This window comes from Bombyx mori, chromosome 7 (genome assembly GCF_030269925.1).
Source record: "Bombyx mori chromosome 7, ASM3026992v2".
NCBI lineage: Eukaryota > Metazoa > Arthropoda > Insecta > Lepidoptera > Bombycidae > Bombyx > Bombyx mori.
Window position 1 is genome coordinate 12,371,454 of NC_085113.1, and position 9,306 is coordinate 12,380,759.

Below are 9,306 nucleotides of genomic sequence, written 5' to 3' on the forward strand. Positions count from 1 at the left end.
AACCGATAATTACAGATATCTCAAAGAATGGTATTTTGTTTACATATCCATACTTATTAATAGAACGCCTTTGGGCATGTGACGAAATGACAATGAGGTTGTTAAGAGAGTGTTAACTATGAATGCGAAATGCTTTAGAGGAAGACCAAGAGATAGACCAAGAAATGTGGATGGATTGCGTGAAAGACATTATGTGTAAGGGAGTGAGCAAAGAAATGGTATATGATCGAGGAGTATGGAAGAAAACATATTGCGCCGACCCCAGACAACTGGGAGGGCAGGAGGATAATAATCCACACTTAATCTTCTTTTTCTCCACCATATCCCACTAGGTGGGGTCCGTACAGCTAGTTTTTCTCTTTCATTCTCTTCTATCAGCCAGTCATCATCTCAACACACACACACTTGATCCACACTTAATATTAGATATATTTCAGTGTGCTTGTTTGATATTACCTATTAGGCCAGGAGAATAACATAAGCTACGTTTTACTCCGAAAAAAAACCTCTCATTTACAGAGGAAGCTACACAGACACTTTCCCTTGACCTTGCAAACGAAGCCGCGGGTATCGACTAGCAGGTATGTAAATAATGGGGTCGAGTGCCCGGACTAAGCTATGATGTGTAACAAAACGCTTCATGAATTAACTGCGAAACAATCGTAATCTCGTTTGAAGGTGGAATCTTAATTAAAATGCAATGTGATTTTGAAAGCCGTTAAGGACAGCGCGGTTTCAGTTTGTAGCTTAACACAGGGCCGATTCTTCCAAACATATTAAATTATGAAACTGAAATATTAATAAATATTCAATAATATAGGTACATATCGACGCGTGAAAGGCTATTTGGTTTAAGCGAGGTTATTGAAACTTTACAGGAGTCATTTAAAATTTGAAAAAAGTATGAAAAATCTTCAGCTATTTGGATAGTGTAAGCATAATTGAAGTTTGATTAAAAACGTCGACCTGTTGATGATAGTACCAAATAAAACGGACTTTTAATAAAAAGTGTTGCAAATGATGTGACAATAAAAACCAGCAGCGTAACGACAAGTTCTTTTATTTGTGCAAGAATGCAGAAAAGTAGGTAGAAATGGCTGGCACGGCTTGTTTTATTAACACTATCCCCCCTTCATTGGCTTTGGCTGGCGGCGGCGGCGGTGGCTGTGGCGGAAGGGGGCGTGTTAATATGGCTTGGCGGCTTGGCTGGCGGCAGGGCATGACAGCTGACGTCACGTCCGTTACATTCGGCCATCCTGCAACAATTGCTCCCGCAATGGGGAACACACAAAGACATTTAGTTCTCAAATAAATCAATAAGGTCTTCAGTTTCGAGCTGCTCATCGGAACTACTAGCGCTAACGGACACATGGGCTATACTTTTATAGGGCCTTAATGAATCTGTTGATACCAGGCCAGTGAAGTTTTTACAACTTCATAAACCTTTTTTTAGATATACTTCTAATTCGATACCGATTGTTACCTACTACTTTAGTTACTACATACGGACCTGAGTACAAATCGTCTAATTTGGTATTAATCCTAGCGGCGCTACTAACCAGTTGGAGCCTGTCTCTACTATACAAAATCCCTTTTTTTATAAACATGAGCATTTTTTTATATTAATGTTGTGTGTCATTATTGTTCTCGCTTATTTTATCCTAGCTGTAGCTATCTTACGCCGTGCGTCAACAGTTTCTGGTTCGCGACCAGGAATCGAAACATCACATATTGACCTACCAGAGCGCGCAAAGATTAAATCACAAGGCTTGTAGCCGCTGCTACTTTCAATTGTGTTGTTTGTGCCTCAAATGACGGAGTTCACTAAATTATTTGAAGCTTCACTAGGATCAGTTGCCCCTCATACCGACGACGAGGTCGAGCGCATTGTCCGGCTCTGTATGCTCCAGTGCGGGAGCATGGTCAATGCTCGTATGGAGGCAATTTCTCGGCGCCTCCCTGCGGAAATCCTCCGTCCGCCACTAGCGGCCGATACACGGCGGAGGGCTGAGGAGCCGCCGAGACCTAAGCCTAGGGAGGGGAAGCCCGCGGAGGGTGTTAAAAAGCCCGTCGAGGGAGCCCCATCGAGCGATCAGCCCACGACTGCTGGGTCTAAGGGTGAGACCTGGGTTACAGTCGTGGGCCGCAAGAAGGCACGCAGGGTCGCCAAGGCGGCCTCAGCAGCAACGCATGCCCCCGGCCAAACCGCAAAGGCGGTTGCGCAGCCTGCGCGGCGGGCTGCCAAAGGCGGTCGCAAAGGACCGGCGATACGTGCTCCGCGTTCCGAAGCTGTGACGCTCACGCTACAGCCTGGAGCTGCGGAGCGCGGCGTAACGTACCAGTCGGTCATCGCCGAAGCAAAGGCCAAGATCAAATTATCAGATCTTGGTCTTCAGGCCGTCACCCACAGGCAGGCTGCCACGGGTGCACGGTTGTTCGAGGTGGCAAGTACTACGAGTGGCAGTGCCGAAAAGGCGGACGCTCTGGCCGCCAAGATGAGGGAGGTCCTCAGCCCCGAGGACGTCCGGGTCTCCAGGCCAATGAAAACCGCAGAGGTGCGGATTACTGGCCTGGATGACTCCGTGACCTCTGAGGAGGTAGTAGCGGCCGTTGCCCGAAGTGGAGAGTGTCCATCGGACAAGGTGCGGGCCGGCGATATACGCACCGACGCCACCGGACTCGGCGTGGCCTGGGTTCGGTGCCCTGTAGCGTCGGCGAAAAAGATCGCCTTAAGCGGCAGATTGCTGGTTGGCTGGGTTGCAGCGAGGGTGAAACTTCTGCAGCCCCGGGCTTTGCGGTGTTTCCGGTGCCTGGATAAGGGGCACGTCCGGGCAAAGTGCACCGCTGAAGTTGACCGCAGTGACCTTTGTTATCGCTGCGGTCAGCCCGGCCACAAGGCGGCTCAGTGTTCCGCGGCGCTCAACTGCAGCTTGTGTTCAGCTGCAGGGAAGCCAGCGGGACACAGGCTGGGTGGAGGAGCCTGTGGCGCACCAGCCAGCAAGGCCAAGAAGAAGAAGAGGAACTCAAAACCTGCCGGGGAAACCTCGCCACCCCCGCAGGCTAGTAGCTCCGTAGCCGACTCCCGGCCCAGGACCGTTGCCGAAGGAATGGAATGTCAATAATGGCACAATTCCATTTCCTCCAGGGCAATATCAATCACTGTGCCAGAGCTCAGGATATTTTACTCCAGAGCATGGCAGAGTGGTCGATCCACGTGGCTGTGGTCGCCGAACCGTACTTTGTCCCCGCCCGTGACAACTGGCTGGGGAGCATTGACGGCTTGGTGGCCATTATCGGCCAGACTCTGATCAACCCGTCTCGGGGCCGCGGCTGGGTTGCTGCGGTCTCGGACGGTATCGGCATTGTAGGGGCGTATTTTTCTCCCAACAAGAGTCTCGCCGACTTTGAGGGGTTCCTCGTCGAGTTGGGCGCCGTCGTAGGCCGCTATCACCCTCGTCCCGTTCTGGTGCTCGGGGATCTCAACGCCAAGTCATCGGCGTGGGGATCTCCGGTCACTGACCATCGGGGCGAGGTGCTAGAAGAGTGGGCGGTGACAACTGGTCTGGTCGTCCTGAATCGGGGTTCGGAATACACGTGCGTGCGGCAGCGGGGCGGCTCGATAGTGGACGTCTCGTTTGCTAGCCCCTCTGTCGCCAGCCGAGTCCGCGACTGGCGTGTCGCCGTGGAGGTGGAGACGCTGTCGGACCATCGGTATATCCGGTTCGACGTCTCTGCCCAGACCGCGAGCGGCCGCCAGCCAACAGCCCCGATTAACGACGGCCCACGCTGGGCACTTAAGCGCATCGACAAGGAGCTACTCGAGGAAGCTGCCTTAGTCCAGTCCTGGATTTGGGAGTCGACAATGAACGGTCCCGTCGACGTCGAAGCGGTGGCGCTGTGGTTTCGAGGGGCGATGACGCAGATCTGCGACGCGTCCATGCCCCGTGTCCACCAACAGTCCGCAAGGCGCCAGGTGTACTGGTGGACCGACGAGATCGCGCGGCTGCGCGTTGAGTGCGTCGCGGCTCGCCGCCGGTACACGCGATACCGGAGACGACGTCGACGGGATTCCGTCGAGGAAGACGCGCTGTATGAGGCGTACCGCGCGTCTAAGGAGACTCTGTGGCTGGCCATCGGCGACTCTAAGTCGCGTGCCAGGGAGGAGCTGCTGGGGTCCCTAGATCGGGATCCGTGGGGGCGCCCCTACCGTTGGGTACGGGGCAAGTTGCGTGCCTGGGCGCCTCCACTGGCGCAAAGCATGCAACCCCAGTTGCTAGAAGCGGTTGTATCGGCCCTCTTCCCTGAGCGAGCGGAATACGTTTCCCCGGCGATGGCTTCACCCTCAGCCACAGACTCTCGAGAAGAGGAAAGCACCGATGTCCCCGAGGTGACGCAAGCAGAGATGAGAGCGGCCGTGTCGCGACTCCGGTCTAAGAACACGGCCCCGGGACCCGACGGAGTTCCTGGTCGAGCACTCGTCCTGGCTCTGAAGGAGCTAGAGCCCCAGCTGAGGGGGCTCTTCACGGCATGTCTCGAGCAGGGTCAGTTTCCTAGTGTATGGAAGGAGGGGAAGCTGGTCCTGCTCAGGAAGGAGGGGCGCCCCGCGGACTCGCCGTCCGCGTATCGGCCCATAGTGCTGCTCGATGAAGCGGGCAAACTTTTTGAGCGCATTATCGCAGATCGCCTCGTCAGCCACTTGTGCAGGGAGGGGCCGGACCTGGATGACAACCAATTTGGTTTTCGTCGGGGGCGCTCCACCATAGACGCCATCATGCGCGTGAGGGCCCTGGCGGAGGAGACGGTGTCCCGGGGTGGGGTGGTACTGGCGGTGTCTTTAGACATCTCCAACGCTTTCAACACCCTACCCTGGAGTTGTATTCGGGAGGCTCTGAAATACCATCGCGTGCCTCCCTACCTCCGCCGCACGGTAGGGGCTTATCTGGAGGGTAGATGCGTCACTTATCGGGGACGTGACGGTGCCGGTCGGCACCTCATGTCGTGCGGTGTTCCACAGGGATCGGTCTTGGGACCGCTCCTATGGAACATCGGCTACGACTGGGTGCTGAGAGGCGAGCTCCCGTCGGGCGCCAACTTGACGTGTTATGCGGACGACACGCTTGTCACTGCCCGGGGGAGCTCGCACAGGGAAGCGACGTTGATAGCCGCGGCTGCGGTGTCACTGGTGGTGAACCGCATCCGGCGCCTGGGCCTGGAGGTGGCCCTAAACAAGTCGGAGGCTATGGTGTTTCATGGCCCCCGACGTGCGCCGGCGCCGGGATCACACATCGTGGTAAGTGGGACCCGGATAGCTGTCGAGTCCACCATGAAGTATCTGGGATTGGTGCTCGACAGCCGATGGGAATTCGGGCCCCACTTCCGGCGGCTGGTGCCCAAGCTGATGGGTGCAGCGGGCGCGCTTTCAACGTTGCTTCCCAATTTGGGGGGCCCGAGCGCCGCCTGTAGGCGGTTGTACGTGGGAATCGTGCGGTCCATGGCCCTGTATGGGGCCCCTGTGTGGGCGATGGACATGACGGCCAGCACACTCGCCATTCTGCGTAAGCCGCAGAGGGTGATGGCCGTCAGAGTCATCCGCGGGTACCGCACGATTTCCTACGAGGCGGCTTGCGTCCTGGCCGGATCCCCGCCCTGGGACCTAGAGGCGAAAGTACTCGCGTCATTATATCGATGGCGCGAGGAAGAGCGGGCACGGGGCTCGAGGCTGGTGCAGCGGCAGATCGCGCTGCGCCGAGAGGAGCTCCGTCTGGCCTTGGTGGCGGAATGGCGGCAAAGGCTTCTGCGCCCTACCGCCGGCCTCGCAACCGTCGAGGCGATCCGGCCAGTACTCGACGACTGGCTCGGGAGAAGGCACGGATCCCTGTCGTTTAGGGTGACACAGGTGCTGTCGGGGCACGGTTGCTTCGGCAAGTACCTGTGCCGCATAGACAGGGAGCCGGACGCTCGGTGCCACCACTGCGTCCACTGCGGGGAGGACACGGCGCAACACACGCTCGCCGAGTGTGTAGCTTGGGAAGAGCAGCGCCGTGTCCTCACAAATGAAGTAGGAAGCGATCTGTCGCTGCCGGCCGTAGTGCGGAGGATGGTCGGCAGCGCAGAGTCGTGGGACGCGGTGGTGTCCTTCTGCGAGGACGTGATGTCGCAGAAGGAAACTGCGGAACGGGAGAGGGAGATCTCGACTCCCTTTCCCGGCCGCAGAAGGCGCACCGGGCGCAGGACAAGGGCGGACAATGCCCTTTTCCGCCCCCCATGAATGGGTCCAGGGGCGAGGGACTTGGGAAAGCCCTCGCCCCCTATTCGATGGACCTGAGACGGAGGCGCATGCGGGTGTCGGCGCGTGCCTCTGAGGCGATGCACGGAGTAGCTGAACGCCTCACTACTCCGTGCAGGAGACGAGGCCTGGATAGACCGGGCCAGCACTGGTGTGGGGCTGCGGAAGAATTTTGGATTCCCGCGGCCCTGCGCGCACGTGTGGGTGGACACCGGGGTGGTTTTAGCCGGTAGGAGTCCGGCACGCCCCTTCGCTTTTCCCTAGGCGAAGGTAGTCCATGAGGATTTCCCCCCGAGAAAAAAAAAAAAAAAAAAAAAAGGATCAGTTGCCCGCAACACAATCAACCTGGCCAATTAGCGCGCGGACAAGCAATACCGTTTAACGTATGCCTAAACTGTTTAGCTTCCGATATATTTTTTAAAGTACCTACTCGCAAAAGCTTTCCCATAGTCTGTCACCACGTGATTCGGGTATCTGGACAAACCCTATTAATATATTTTTCAATGCACGAATGGTCCCGACTGAATTTACAGTACGCGTTAGTTCAGCTATCACAAATTTAGACAACGCATCTTTCATTACGATCATGTACTGTTTGGTGCCCTTTAGATGTCCTACAGAAGGGCATCAATTATCTATTTGTACCATGCGCATAGTATCAAATGGTTTAGAGATCGGATATAGACAGTCTTCTTTTTTTTAACATAGCTATCCTTCTCATGTGTACAATAAAGATATGCTGCCACGTATTTCCTAATAAAGCATAGTCATTTTAAAAAAAAACAATATTGGCTTTTAATCAAAGCTAAACGATGATTTAGATCCACGTGACAAATGTCGTCATAGTGCATTTGTACAATTTCCCATTTAGCCGAAGGGACTGCGAGTCTGTTTCCGTTAAGTTTTTCGAACTAGTTCATAATTATCTTTAACATCAGCGCGACTTCGTCCGCGTGGAATGTATAGTGAGCCAACCTTAACATATAGACATATGCTATCGCGGACATTTTTTTTTTTATCTTTCTGCAGCGCACGCACCGGAAACTCTCAAGGGAAAATAACCCGATTTTGAAACATTCTTTACTGGTACTTCCCTTGTATTGGTCTTGGCGTGACACAGTGATGGTCTTAGCGGTCTTAGCGTTATATAGCCTATAACCTTTCTCAATAAATGAGTTATTTATCAATGCAAGAATTTTTCAAATCGGACCAGCAGTTCTTAAGATTAGCGCGTTCAAACAAACAAACTCTTCAGCTTTATAATGTTAGTATAGATTGCTTTATAATCGAACCAAGCTTTTCGTCCTGATATTGCACAGTACAGAATCAATCAGTAACTAAGACGATTCACGTTCATCATGTCAACAGGATGCCTATTAAGCGCGTCTCCAAATGTACCATACGTTCACCAGGTCTATACTCAACACTAATCTCATAATCTTCTTTCAAAACTCACCATCGCGCCATGCGTGGTATAATGCCGCGTTTGGTAAACGTAGCACAAACCACAGTACAATCCGTTTCTACTATATCATGCTTACCTACTTCATAAACACGGAACCTACGTAGCGATTGTACTACCGCCAGGTTATGAGCTCTTAACTATGATACACACTCTTCCTTCCTAGTAACCCGGCTAAAATACATAACAGGCCGCAGTGAGTTGTCAGTTTGTTTTTGTAATAGTATACCAGAAATTCCTAAGTTACACGCATCGGTTTGTATTTCTGTAAGAAGCATAGGATCATACAGAGCTAGCATAGGTTTGGAACGTAAAACGGTTTTTTTGTTCGAAATTCGCGTTATGTTCACGGCCCCACACCCATGATTTTTCTTTTTCTTAACTCAGTTAATGGACGCGCAATCACGGCAAAACTGGGAATAAACTTTCTAAAGTAACATAACCAATAAACTGTCGCACACTATGAGCATTATTTGGCACAGGAAACTGTGAAACGGCCGTCAATTTTTGTTGCATCCGGCTGTATACCGTCTGAAGATATTTCATGACCTAAATAAGTGACTTTTCTCCAAGAATGAGCATTTACTCATTTAATTTTAAGTCTCCATCATAAAATTTCCCAAGTACTTTCTCAATAATTATTGAACCTGAATTTATACCAACTGAGGGTAGAGGTAAATCGTTTCGAATTGCTAGTATCTCTATTTGACCTACATTTATTTTTACCCATTTCTTTTTTACCCACAGACTCAATTATTTTATTTATTAAACGCATTTAACTACCCCACCTAGTGGAATAAGGTGGAGAAAAAGATGAAACGCATGAATACAGATGGCGCATTTGCTAAACCAAAAGGAATTCTAGTGTACTCGAAATAATGACCTTGCGGTGTAATGAAAGCAGTTGTGTGTCTGGCACAATGCTTAATTGATGGTAGCCCTGGGCTAAATCTAAACTTGTGCAGTACTGTTCGGTGGATACTTTTATATTTTACCATAGCGTTTCACGCACGATAATCAACGCATAGCCTACTGTCGCCGTTCTGTTTCTTAATAAGACCACTGGTGAAGCATGACTAGCTTCAGATTATTTTATAATGCCGGCATCTAAAAGTTAAGAAAGTAAAGGTGGCGATACACGGGCTGATCACTAGTAAGCTTAATTTGCATTTGGACTAAATTGGCAATACCTAAATCATGTGTATTCGTAGCAAAGCAATGCTTATACTGTATTTTTTTAAATCTGAATGACCCTTATTTAATGGCTCCTTTTGATTTTTTTTATTTCTACCCTCAAATCTCGAAATATTTGTAATGGCATGGCTAGGACAAGTAGAAATGCAACACACCTGGCTGTTTGGCTGTGGCTCCTCGCAGCTGTTGGCCCTCGGCAGGACCTCGCCCGGCGGCCACATGATGGTCTCCGAGCCCATGTTGATGACTTTGATGTAGCTGTCTTCGCCGCGCAGCAGCGTCGCAGGCAGGGAGAAGGAAGCTCGTAGGCGTGAATCTCGTGAAGCGCCGTGAAACTCGTAGTGCCGCAGTGGAGTAACCACGT